A 14,278-nucleotide genomic window follows, 5' to 3' on the forward strand; every position below is an offset into this window, starting at 1 on the left:
GGAGTTTGGTAGAGTCTGAAAAGGTCAACTCTTTCAATTTTGACCTTCTGGCAGCCAAATTTTCGCCCAGAAAACTGATTAAAAAGCTTGCTGCATGTCTGAATACCCTATATGTAAAATTTCAAATGTTTAGATCCAAAATTGGCTGAATAGTTTTCTAGAAACCGTAAAGGTAAAATCTTTTGAGCTTTGATCCATTGGTAGCCAAATTATCGGCCAAAAACTGATTAAAAAGCCTGCCCTATATCTGAATACATTTTATGTAAAATTTCAAATGTTTAGACCAAAAATTGGCTGAGTAATTTGGTAGAGACTGCAGAGGTTAACTTTAACTTTGACCCCAATGTTGACCTCTTAATGTTTCTTGTTTTGGGCTCAAATAAAATTAAAAAGTTTGATCCATGTCCAAGTAATCTATATTTAAAATTTGAAGCGTTTAGATCCAAAATTGGCGGAGGTGTTTGGTAGAATTCTCAAAGGTCAAATAATTGAACTTTGACCTCTTGACAGCTAAATTTCTGGCCGAAAACCGATTAAAAAGATTTTCCTAAATTTCAATATCTCTTGTGTCAAGTCTCGAGTCTGTAGACTGAAAATTGACAGTTGTTTGGTAGGGAAATGTATACACATACGCAGACAATTTCACTTTTATATGTATATATAGATTTGCGCATCCGTTAGACTTTGTCGATTTGTCAGTCTGTCACCGGTTTGAAAAAGTATGTTCATCACTAAACGGACACATCGCAAGTAATTCTGTTATTTTGTATTTTCAAACATGTTCGCAGAAAACTGATGGTCTGTTTTTATTTTAATGGCAAACTCGATACTGAGGAAAGTATATTGTATTAATGAAAAAGAAAGTCTTAAATTGTTTTAATCTATGCAACAAATAAATCATTTAATATATATTGTGTATGTCCATATTTAACAGTTGTCCGTTTTTAAATATTCGAAGTAGCTACATGGTAAACAACTGGTAATCAGCGTTTTCTACTTAATTTAATTTTTTTTTTCACAGATATATAGTTGAATCCCTTTTTGGAATTGTGAATTTTTCACCAGTAAGTCGGTTTATTCAAGTACTAAGCCTGCAATATGTCGAACTTAGTATAGTTTGAATTGCATCATTTGTGTATACTTTTATTTATTGTTTTTTTTTATAAAACACTTCATGCTTCTTTACACACACACATACAATTATTTCCACAGGCAGACAACCTTCTATCTATCTATCTATCTATCTATCTATATATATATATATATATTAGTCGTAAAAGAAACAGTGATTTCAATCGGTAATTTGTGTAATCCAATGCAAATAGCCGGTTATTGTCTATAAAAAATGTTATTACCGAAATAAATATCTGACAGGATATTATATGTAAGCAATGAAATCGATTGGAATTTCCAATGTTTTTGAAGAACACTGATGAAAATCTCTGTAATTGACTGGGTGTTCAGAACGCAATACTGATTTTGTAGGAGGAAAGCAATCGCTTTCGAATTGGACTTAATTTTATATATTAGAATTATTAATTTTAGATATTAGAATTTTATATATTAGAAGATCATATTTTGTAATTTTGTCTCCTCCTGTCCCACTCTTATGACTACTTCGTCAGTTTTTATTATCAGCATAAAGATAAGCCCCACCTTTATCGTCACGAACATAGTTTGCAGTGCATCAATGCATTTTTTCGGTTGGGTTATGGTGGAGGGTAAGTTCTAAAATTCTTATACGTCGACCGACAAGAGAACCTTCTTTTTAACACCTGCCTTTAGTCCTGTAATAAATGCGTCCCCTTTTAGAAAAAGATTCTTCCTCTAATAAAACATCAGAACATTTAGTGTGTGTGTGTGTGTGTGTGTGTGTGTGTGTGTGTGTGTGTTTACAACATGCACACATCTCTAATCCCTCCCATCCTTCCTACTTGATGAGGGAGGGGCTCAATGCTGAGAACGCGGGTGAGCAACATCTTTTTATGTTTGAAATTATCAAATTGAGAAAAGAAAAAGACGTTGCAGAACATTTCAGCTTTGATGATCAGTTTAAACTGATTTTTCTTACGTTTCCTTTGACCGTGGATATAGGTGGAGTGTAACGACGTAATGAAGGTGAGGGTTATTATGGAAGTGTCTTAAGGATTCGGTTTTGCTTTCTTTATGTATTTCATCTTTATTTCTGTTTCCACTTTATCACGTTAATCTGCTTTTTATCTACCTCTACCTTTTCCCCCTCATACTCTCTCTCTCTGCCTTTTCCCTTCCTCTCATTTTGTCTCCCTACCTTTTCTGTTTCTCTACCTTTCCCCCCTCTCTCTCTCTCTCTCTCTCTCTCTCTACCTTCCCCCCTCTCACTCTGTCTCTCTACCTTTACCCCCTCTCACTCTGTCTCTCTACCTTTCTCCCCTCTCACTCTGTCTCTCTACCTTTACCCCCTCTCTCTCTGTCTCTCTATCTTCCCCCTTTCGCTCTCTCTCTATCTTCCCCCTTTCGCTCTCTCTCTACCTTCCCCCCTTTCGCTCTCTCTCTACCTTCCCCCCTTTCGCTCTCTCTCTCTCTACCTTCCCCCCTTTCGCTCTCTCTCTCTACCTTCCCCCCTTTCGCTCTCTCTCTCTACCTTCCCCCCTTTCGCTCTCTCTCTACCTTCCCCCCTTTCGCTCTCTCTCTACTTTCCCCCTTTCACTTTGTCTCTCTACCTTTCCCTCTTCTCACTCTGTTTCTCTCACTCTACTTCCCCCCTCTCACTCTATATTTTCCCCACTCTCTTTACCCTTTCTTTCTTTCGCTCTTTCTTTCCCTACTTTCAATCTTTTTTTACTCTTCCCCCTCTTTGTAGCCGTTCTCTTTGTATATCCTTCCCCTATCACTTTATCCCTCTTTCCTCTGTCTTTTCATGCCGTTTTCTCCATTCTATTTCTCTGCTCTCTAGCTTTCTTCCTTGTTATTTTTCTGTATTTCTCTGTATTTTCTTTTCTTTCCCTCTTCATTCTTTTTCTTTCTCTCTCTCTCTCGTTCGCTATTTCCCCTTCACCCCCCCTTAAATCTGTCTTAATCTCTATTCTCTCCCACTTTCTTTATTACTCCAACGCAGCCACCTCGACTCTTTACTTCCTTTCCGTTTTCTAATTTTTCCGGTTTTGTCTCATCCCTCCCCTCTCTCTCTCCCATGCAATTACCACATCCACTTCTAAACACATGCATGACATAATAAGGCTTCCTAAGTTCGAACCCAGAAACTGTCATTCCAAAATTGCCCACGCAAATCAATTCTTTCCTCATGACGTTTTTTTTTTATCCAAAACAATTTCCAAAGATAATTTTTGCCCCCACCCCCGCACACACATTCAGGTTTCTTTTCCCGTTTTGGAACTCCACAAGCCTCGCCCCTCATTTGCATTGCAATCCAATCTTGCATACACATCGGGAGATGGTGCGTTTTAATCTGAACGTTATCAGGTTTATTTTGGGGGGTCAACATTAATTTACTCATTCTCTCGCATACGCCTTTTCTTGTGCCAGTTTTTTTTTTCTTCTTAATTCAAATCCCTTCCAGACAATCGTCCCCCCTCCCACTCTCTACCTCCGTTTGCAGGTGGAACAATCTTCTGCCTTGTTATCTTCAAATAAGTGACCTTGTACCTTCGTGATTAAACCGCAAGGAATAGAGGTTCGTGGGGGGTGGGGGCTGATCTTTTTATTATTTAAAAACTAATCGAACGATTTTCAGTCAAAAATTGATTGACGCGTTCGGAATCTTTTTTAAGGACATTTTATCCTTTTTTTTTTACACAAATCTAAAAGATAAAATTAACACTGCTCCCTCCTTCTCTCTCTCTACTTCTCTCTCTCTCTTTCATATATATATATATATATATATATATATATATAGTGCCTGCAAAAAGAAAGTCCGCACTTGTAATTTTTTTAAAAAACTGCAAATTTAAGCTAAATTTAATTTAACTGTTTAAACAATCTATACCTCATTAGATTTGCCTTTTATAATTTTACCTGTTCGTAGTTGACTTTTAATTGAAATATTCTAGTGTTCACGTCAATTTAGAAAAATAACTTCGAAATGAGGAGGAAAAAGGACCGCAGCAACAAATTTGCTTATAACCAGCTTAAATTATCGAACCTAAATCAGTTTAAAATATCGACCAACTGGCAACAAAGCATCTCCAGTCGTAATTGTTGTTGTTTCAGGTTATACAACGTAACATTTAGTCCATATGCCACAACTTTCTGTTAGTGATCGTTAGGAGCTCATTAATCTCCACGTTTCTGGTTATCCAATCGAGCAATCGGCCGCAGATTGAAATGTGATGAGAAAACGGCACGAAAGACTGAAAAAGCACTAAAACACCGACGATGTTCGTGATGCCCTGAATCTGGTCGTACTTGAGTTTCTTCTAACAAGTAAGACAATGCTATCAAGATCCGAAGCCTAAGAAACTGATTTGAAACGGCTTCCCAAATCCAACAACATTGCAATCTTGTTAAAAGTGCTCTCTTTCTACTGTCAAGAACAGATTAAAAGAATTTAATTGGCGAGGAATATGTTGCAAGACGCAAGCCAATGATTTCTGTAAAGAACAGAAAGCGCCGTCTGGACTTCGTCAGATGCTATGAAGATCATGACTCTTCATATTGGTCAAAAGTGCTTTTTAGCGATGAAAGCAAGTTCAATAGGCTAGGCAGTGATGGTAGGCAGTACGTCTGTCGAAGGAAAAACGAAGAATTTAATCCTAGGTGCTCAGTTTCAACGCTTCAAGGTGGTGGAGGCTCAGTTTTGGTGTGGGGCATTATTAGTACCAATGGTCCAGGGCCTATAGTTCGCTAGCAAGGTCGAATTAATTCGACCAAGTACATTAATATGTTGACTGAGCATTTTCATTCCTACTTTGGTCGGAATTTGGATGATAATTTAATCTTCATGCAGGATAATTCTCCCATTCACACAGCTGGCAATGTCAAGAGTTTCCTGGAAGAGCATGATATTTCGTGTTTGGATTGGTCTGTACAATCTCCAGACCTCAATCCTATCGAAAACGTATGGCATTGCATCAAGCACCAGCTATGCAATGATAAAATTTCAAATTTGGAAGAACTTTGGACAAAAATTAAAGAAAGGTGCGATGCCCTTTCCCCAGAGTATTGTTGCAGTCTAATTCAAGAAATTCCCAAAAGATTACAGGCTGTCAAATTGTAGAAGGGCTATGCTACTAAATATTAACTAGTTCATTGTGTTCCTGTTGTATTTGTGTTGCATTAATGTCCTAAAGTTACATTTAAATAACAATTTTCCATTGTGAGGACTTTCTTTTTGCCTCCTCAATTTGAAGTTATTTTTTAAATTGACGTGAACACTAGAATATATCAATTAAAAGTCAAATATGAACAGGTAAAATTATAGAAGAATAAAAGGCCAATCAAATGAGGTATAGTTTGTTTAAATGGTTACATTAAAGTTAGCTTAAATTTGCAGTTTTTGAAAGAATTACAAGTGCGGACTTTTTTTTTGCCGCCCGTATATATATATATATATATATATATATATATATATATATATATATATATGTGTGTGTGTGTTTGTGTGTGTGTTGGGACAGTTAATTAGAATCAAGAATTGGAATAATCGAAACATTTAGGGATATCGGAATCCGTATTGGAATCGGAAAAAAATTTGTTTGCCTATTTTCCGATTCCAAAACAATTCTTTTACTTATCTTTTTTATTTGATTTTGTTAAAAGCAAGTCTTCCATTGCTGGAAATAATAAAATAATAAATATTTATTTTAAAGCTATATGCAAAACTGGAATCTATAGATGATCATGCACAAGTGTATTTTTACGTTTAATAAAGTGACTGCATATTTAACGTGTGTTTTTGCGGTAATCGAGGGGGAAAAAATAACAAATTTGTAATTAAGATTTACATAAAGAGTCGGAATTGGGAACATAGTACAGAATCGGTAATTGTATCGGAATCTGGAAAAATATTAGAATCGTCTCATCATTTATATATATCATTTATATATATCATTTATATATATCATTTATATGTATCATTTATACATATCACTTATATATCATTTATATATATAATTTATATATATCATTTATATATATATATATCATTTATATGTATCATACCAGGTTAATATTTTCCTGATGTAAAGCAGCCAATCAAGTTTTAACGACGTTAATACAAGAGTGCGCAATACCGAAGTAGGGCAATATACACTTCTTATTATTTTTACATAAGTAGGCAATATATACTTTTTATTAGTTTTACATAAGCATTAATACGTCGCTACATATTTCTGAGCATGTTTCAGTCAGCCAGTTACAAGTAACTAGAGACCTCTTCAGGTGACATTGCTTATACAAAAGTTTAGCCCATAAAGGAAATTATTCAGGGATTCAATAATCACAACAACAACAAAAAAAATATCAGGTGATCACATCACGTGTCATTAAGAATTAAAAAAAGATAACGGTATTTGTGTGAAGAAGATGGAAAAATGGGGTAAGGTTAGTATCCAAAAAAAAAAAAAAGAAAGAAAAGCAGAGGAAAAAAGAAAGGGAGGAAAAGATGAAAATAAAAAATGAAAAAGATAAATAGAAGTGAAAGAGTGCAAATCAACACAATGTTATTTTACCTAAATGTGAGTTAGGAATAATTTTCCCTTTGACCAATTTAGTACCCCCAAATGGGGAACGGCATATATTGTTTTTTAAATGTATATTTTAAAAACAATATATATATATATTTTCAGATATTTTATGCTCTCTTCATTTTGTTAGTGGCATTAGCCCTGAGGTGTAAGCCACTCGTGGATAGAGAAAAAGAATACGTCTGGTGTTACTGGCAATTGTCAGAAAAAATTAATCTATTTTTTTCTAAGATTTTTCATTTTTATTTATTTATCTTCTAAATTGTCTTTGAAAGCGTTTTGGCAATCTCATGCCGTGAAAATAGCAACAGCTTCTTGGTATAATGGCATTTCAGAACCGATCGATATGACGAATCTTGAAAAGATTTCTAATCTCAATTGGAATCTTCTGTGATGGCTGAATTTTTGTCCTTTTTTTCTTTTAGTTCATTAATACAATCCTGGTATTCCCCGTTGTTTATAGTGGACCATTCCAATCTTATTTTATAGTTGGGTTTGTGCCTAAGACTTAGCGAAAATTCTATGAGCAGAGTTTCTTTTCTATAACTGTCTGCCTATGGAACACAGTACCGTAGGATTGCTTCCCGGCTGACTATGGTCATTTTCAAATCTAATGTGAATAAGTTCCTTCTGGATCGTCTTGAATAATCAAATCCTACCAAAGTTCCACCATTGCTGATCATGTCTCACCATCTACTAACAATTATTCACTCTTGTCTTAGAGTTGCTTCCAGACCTTGATAAACGGTGTGCAACCCCACATATACACCGAGTAACCCTGATTGTTAATACAGAAAGTCTGTGAGAAGTAGAATAAAAGAGGAGGGGGAAAGGATAATTTGAGAGAGAGAGTGGGAGTAATATACGGAAACTTAGTAAACGCTGGGCGACTTGATGAATGAATTTGAACGCGTGAGTAATTATATAACAATTGAAATGAGTTTATTTTTTAAAAAACATAATTCAATCCACAAAACCAAGAACCATTTTAACATTTTGTATGATTAAACTATTTAAGAAAAAAGGCTTTAAGGAAACAAACGTCGATTAACTCGGCCTTAATATAATAATGGATTCTATTAAATTTTAAAAGAAAAAAGATAACTTTATAAAAAAAAATAATCTAAAAGAAATAACTTTATAAAAAAAAAATAATGTAAAAAAAATATTTAAAAAATGGGATTTTCGAGATGCACCCTTTTTCATATTCGGATATTAGGTGCGCGCGCGCACGAGTGTTAAGAATCGATTATTGATTTAAAAAGAAAATTTTCTCAATTTGGTCTTAGGCGGTTTTCAGTTAAATGTCGTTGTGTCAATCACAGTTCTATTGTGTGAATATCGATTAGATATCGATTCTCCACCATCCTCGCCTTTTTTCCAGGTGAAGACCAGGTTTGAGGTTGAGGATAGTAATTGAAATCTCAGATTGTTCGGTCAGGTAAAACGATTGCTTTTTTTTCTTCTTTTTTCTTTTTCTTTCTTTGTTTCTTTTTTCTGTTTCTGCGTTTTTTGTCTTTTTTTAACAAGTCATTTTTGGCTTGCTCTTTCCAGTTGGCTTCTGGCTTAATTTCAGGAATCTGGGAAAACGTTCAAGGAATTTCTTTGCTTCTTCAAAGAACAGAACAATGCCAAACTTTTAGGAAAGAAACTGAGAAACACGTATACGTTTTCACACACACACACACACACACATACATACATAGATACATGATGATTGCAACGTCTTGTCAGACGAGTGCCACTCCCTCAGACATTTAACATTCCTGAGCCCAAATGCCTGAGGGAGTATCTGTACAAAGATGATGTTACAGAGTCTTAGCTTTGTACGACAGCTAAGTCTCTCTCTCGGTTCAAAATGTTGAGATCCAGCAACAAGCAAGAGCAAGATAGCCAGCAACAAATTAAACTGCAGACCAGCTTAATGCGGGTAATGGTCTTCCGCTTTATGGTTTTTTAAATCAGAGATTTGCTTCTCCTAGAAAGGTTGCCTTCACCACGGCTTACGGGAGCCCTTTCCACCCCAATACACATATACACAAACACAAATATACACGGTGCTAGTTGGCCGTTGACCCAGAAAAGAGTTCATTCGCCCTTTGGAAGGTCTTGTTTTTAATCCTTCAGGGAGACTAGCCGCCCTCCTCACCAAACAAGTCTGATGGGGGGAACCAGTTTAGTCGCCGGTGAATCGACCATGAGGCAGGTAGTACTGGGTTACATGGTACCAGTAGCATATGACATGACCTGACATACATACATACATACATACATACATACATACATAAGATGCATGCATAATCCGAAATTGTATATTTAGTAATTTTAATAATATATTTATTAGTTATGTTTATGAAATACTAGTGTCCGTAAGTATAAACATAATTGTTTATATTTATTTATAAAAATAAATAAAAGTCCTTTTAAGAAATTAAAGTTCGACCCTCTTTAGGGAATTAAGAAAAATGTGTAAACGAAGCGCAAAATACAACTTTCTCTCATTGAATAGCCTCAGACTGTTGACTGACTTGGTATTTATATGTACTTAATTTCCCGCAATTTCTGTGTTAATTGCTGGTAGCCTAGAGGTACGATGCTAGCTTATGGAGTCAAGGTTTACTTTGTGACCGTGTTCAACTGGCAGTAATAATCACTTCCTGTACTGATGATTGCGTAAGCATGAAAGACTAGTGTCTGTAGGTATACAAATGATTTATTAATATTTATTTATAAAAATATTCTGTGTGTCGGAGAAATTGGAATTTTGATGCAGTTGTATTTTTATTAGCTTTCTCCCTTGGCACTAATTCGTTTTATTTTTATTTTATTTTATTTTTTTATTTTTGTCTGTCTCAAGGTTTATCAGCAAAAATAACTATACAAGCTTGCAAAGTTTCTTATTTGGCGATCTCTGCATATTTCTTTTGTGTATCCTCCCCCCTCTGCCTTTTGCTGTTACTCCTACTCCCTCTTTGTTTCAATTAAAAAAAATATAACGAAGAATACTACCAACAACTTGGTCTATTTTTAGTAAATCGTATGCATAGAATCAAAAAGGGTTCAGTACCATGAAACGTAAACCAATTATAATTATAATAACACTCTAATACATAAACATTGTCCTGCTTTCGATCTAAACGCCCCACCCCGACAACACACAAATGTTTTATTTGGTTTATGGTTGTAGATTCGCACTAAAGTTACATTTGAAATTCACTTCAAATTTTGTGTTGAATTGATAAACGTTTTTAATTATTTCTTTTTCTCTACGCCAGCTGTTTCATCTGAATATACAATCCCAACCCCCGCTCGTTTGTCTTATTCCGACACTCCATTCGCCCTTTCAACAAGTGTAACGTGAAATATTTACTGTTTACAAGATTCATGTTATACTATAAATTGAACATAAATTACTGTTTTACCCAGTAAATACAATCTCAGGTTCATATCTTACTGGACAGTATATATTATGATTATGATATAAACTATTAAGTCCTCGTTTAACTAAGCTAAAAGCCACTCGATGATATCAACGAACGTCTTCAGAAAACATACATCGTATATTTTTTATCTCACACACACACACACACACACACACACACACATATATATATAAATTTAGTTCTTCTTAAATATTGAGCTTTTCCTTTTTGGCTAGGATCACCCTGGAAGTATTACCTCTAGTAATATATATCAGGATTTTTCATCGGATTTTCATCTGTGTCTTATCTCGCTTTTATATATATATATATATATATATATATATATATACACACACGGCATAATCGCGTTGACCCACCGGTTCTCGTCAGATCCCCGAAGTTAAGCAACGTTGAGCCTGGTTAGTACCAGATGGGTGACCACTTGGGAATTCTAGGCGCTGTATGTGCTCTCTGCTTATCTCGGCATTTGTTTTCAGTCGTTCTGTACTTCACTCGCCACTGGTATTTAACAATGTCGACCCAGGAGAGGTGTGGTTGGAGATTGCGCACCTTCTTTCACAAAAATTCTACGTGCAGGCACCCCTTCGTGTGTATCCATAGTCTGTTAAAGACTGAAGGAGCCTTCATATATATATATATATATATATATATATATATATATATATATATATATATATAATGCGCCAAGTTAAAGGTATTCAAGTGGGAAAAGTCATGAATTAAAACATGGTTATTAAGAGTGCTCAATAAAAAAGAGCAAAATGCAATATTTTTATTTGGAGTTTAAAATGTCACTTAACCTACCACCTCTCCCGTTTAAGTTTATCCTTTTTACATTTTATTTTTCATGAATAAAAAAAAATTATGTTTCATTTCTTTTATTTGAGAACCAGATGCCTTCATTGGCACGTAAGCTTTATTACATCGCCTGACACGGACTTTTGGTTCTTGTCAACTAATTGTCCGAAACATTAGCATGTTCAGTGTGGCGACTATGTAATATTTGTCTCTATAAATACAAATGTTATATATATATATAATGACCATGCTAGCCTACGAAGTCAAGATTGACTTTATGACTGGGTTCAAATCTCCCGATCAGCAGCAATTATCATTTCCTACACTGATGATTGTGTAAGTATGAAACACTAGTGTCTATAGATATGTAAGCAATTGTTAAGAGTTATTTGAAAAATATAGTTATAAAGCTCCTTTACGAAAATATAGTCGGGACCTGTTTTGGGAATTAAGAAAAAGCGTTCACCTTCAACGCAAATGCAACATTCGACTTTCCGTCATTGAATATTGCCTGGCAGTTTAATATATATGCCCGCCCACATGGTATTTATAGGTACTTAATTTCCCTCAATTCTTGTGTTAATTGCCGGTTGCTTTGGGGTAAGATATTAGCCAGCATTTATTACAATCTCATACATTGATGATTGCGTAAACATGAAAAACTTGCCGTGTGTAGATTATATATATATATACATATATATATATATATACATATATATATATATATATATATATATATATATATATATATATATATATATATATATATTAGTGATGGGACGACTCCAATATTTTTCTCGATTTGATTCTTTAGAAATCTCTAAATATTTAACTATAAAGTGTTTATTTTTTTCACAATCACCGTAAAAACACATGTTAAATTGGTTGTGATAAATTAATCTCACGAACTCAATACTCCCTGGCTGAGTAAAAAATAATTCCACAATTACAAAACCATACCTTAAACTCAAATTTTATTCAGTTATAACATCAAAGAAAGGTTATTGGTCCGGGTACAGTCCTCGCAAAATGGTGGATTAGTTTTGCCTCCCAAATTGGGAGCCATTAGTTAACTCCCTTTGTTGGAGTGGTAGCCTGGTTTTCCTTCGAAAATGTCCATGATATTTCATGGTATTTTCGGCAAGAGTTCTGGTGCCTTTAATTAGGCATAAATCGAGTTCCTTGGACCCTAATTGAATTGAGAAAATTTCAAACATTTAGGTGATATAAATATGATTAAAATGTTCAAATGATGCCATCCTTTAATTGGGATATCTTCGGCACAATGTAAAGGTGTCTTTTTTTTTTTTTTTACACGGTGGTCACCACTTATCAAGGCCCGGAAGCCACTCAGGGATAAGGGTTATTGCAAGTACAGTACGTTAGTGTGGAGATTTGATGAAGTGTTTACTTAAGGGGGCAACTCACCAGGAACTTGTTAACGTTGGACTTGAAAACATCCAAGTTGTAGTCAGGTGGGAAGCAGGCAGACGGAACAGAGCTTGTAAAGATTTCAAGTCCTTTTTCGCCAAATATTTAGGTGATATAAACATGATGGAAATGTTCAAATGATGCCATCCTCTAATTGGGATATCTTCGACACAATATAAAGGTGTCTCTGCTTGTAGAGATTTCAAGTCCTTTTTCGCCAAACATTTAGATGATATAACATGAAGAAATTGTTGTGGCTCCATTCTCGATAAGACACTCTTCTCGCTCTTGCCGGAGGTTTTCATAGACTGAAAACAAATGGCTGTTTACAAAAAAGACGTCAAGTAATTATCTTGGCCCATACAAATCAACCAATCACAGGCGGCCTACTAGAATTGTGCGTAGGCGGCTTAAAACAATGACACATGGCATTTTAGCTGGAATTTCTCACTGTGCATACATTTTTTCAAATATAAAATACACTTGTGTGGGGGAGGAATCTATAGATTTTAGTTTTACTGGTAGTAATAATAAATACTTACTTACTACCAGCAATGGAAGATTGTTTTTTAATAAAATCAAATAAAAAAATATAATTAAAGGAATCGTTTTTAGCATCGGAAATAGGCACATGAGCGATTTCGATTAATCGTCTCAACACTATACACACACACACACACACACACACACACACACACACACACACACACACGGCTGTTTTATCGTTTTACGATTCAATAGCGCGTTATCGCATATCCGTGCCAGGCTTTGTCTGTCGGGTTGTCACAGTTGAAATTGAAATCCTATTTTTATTAATTAAACGGGTAGATAGAAATGACATCTTTTTCGGGGCGCGTCTAGACATCTCTATAAAAAGTTACGTCCATCAGTCTCTATTTTCACGTTTAGGTTTCAAGTAGCATTGTTCGTCGAATCTTGCAAGTTTGCGTTTTGAATCGCATGTTTTTTGAATGGTCGCATCTTAAGCTTCTCTCTCGTTCTTGCTTCTTTCTTCCCCCCCCCCCCCGCCCTCTGCTTTTTCTTCTAACCGGCTGGCACGTGGGACCTTCACTAAATGAGGGCCCCAGTCGTGTCTCCTTTCCGCTCTAGTGAAAAGAAGCGTATAAATAACTTGACTTAAGAGGCTCTCTTTTGTTAGGTTTGTTCATTTAGGCGAGCAAATAGTTCGGATGGTCGGTCGGCTGACGTTGGTTGGCGGGGAACGGCAGTGATGGTGGTTGACGCTGGGGCACCTGCCAAACTGTGTCCTCATTTCTTCTCGTTTTAACTTTTGTCTCCAAATATTCGTGTTATTTAACAACCTTTGACCTATCCCATAAACCCCCTCTACCTCGATCCTCATTTTTATTTGTTGCCGTCTTGTCCGTACAAATAACCGTGAGGAAAGAAATAGTCGCGTTTCTGAGAAAGAGCGGGGCACCTGAAGGGTGTCTCCGTGTCCGACTCGAAGCCCACAACACTTGGAATGGCAATAAAAAATCCGCGTACGACATCCAATAACACGTTTCACAAATAATAAAATTCTCGTCATCTGAGAAAAAGCGAAACCCCGTCCTCTATTGATTCAATTGAAACTTGTTTATGAAGTCAATAAAATAATAGTGTTCGACCTCCAAAACTCCAAGCACAAAATGGGTTAAAACACCCGCCGCTTCCCTCACCACACATCCGAAAAAATATATATACAGGGGAGAACGATAAAATTACCCCCCCCTCAAAGAAAACAATACTACATCTTTATTTTACCGCCTCGATACGGGTCCGGAACTGGGAGCATACCTTTTCCACAAGCGCCAGCCGGAGCTCGGCGAATATTCGGTGGATAACGGCGATCAGGCTGGCTTTGGTGTTGTGGGAGGTCATGTTGGTGATGTTCTCGACGTATGACCAAACGAAGTAGTC

At 35.8% G+C, this 14,278-nt stretch overlaps 1 protein-coding gene and 1 pseudogene across 24 annotated transcripts in view; both read left to right on the forward strand.

Annotated features, from left to right (window-relative positions):
- LOC145248122 (disabled homolog 2-interacting protein-like) overlaps positions 1 to 14,278 on the forward strand; it is a 1,344,959-nt gene that overhangs the window by 914,238 nt on the left and 416,443 nt on the right. The window lies entirely within an intron of this gene.
- On the forward strand, positions 10,456 to 10,572 carry LOC145248560 (5S ribosomal RNA; annotated as a pseudogene).

The sequence above is a fragment of the Euprymna scolopes genome, chromosome 26 (genome assembly GCF_053919585.1).
Source record: "Euprymna scolopes isolate OS-2025 chromosome 26, ASM5391958v1, whole genome shotgun sequence".
Classification (NCBI taxonomy): domain Eukaryota; kingdom Metazoa; phylum Mollusca; class Cephalopoda; order Sepiida; family Sepiolidae; genus Euprymna; species Euprymna scolopes.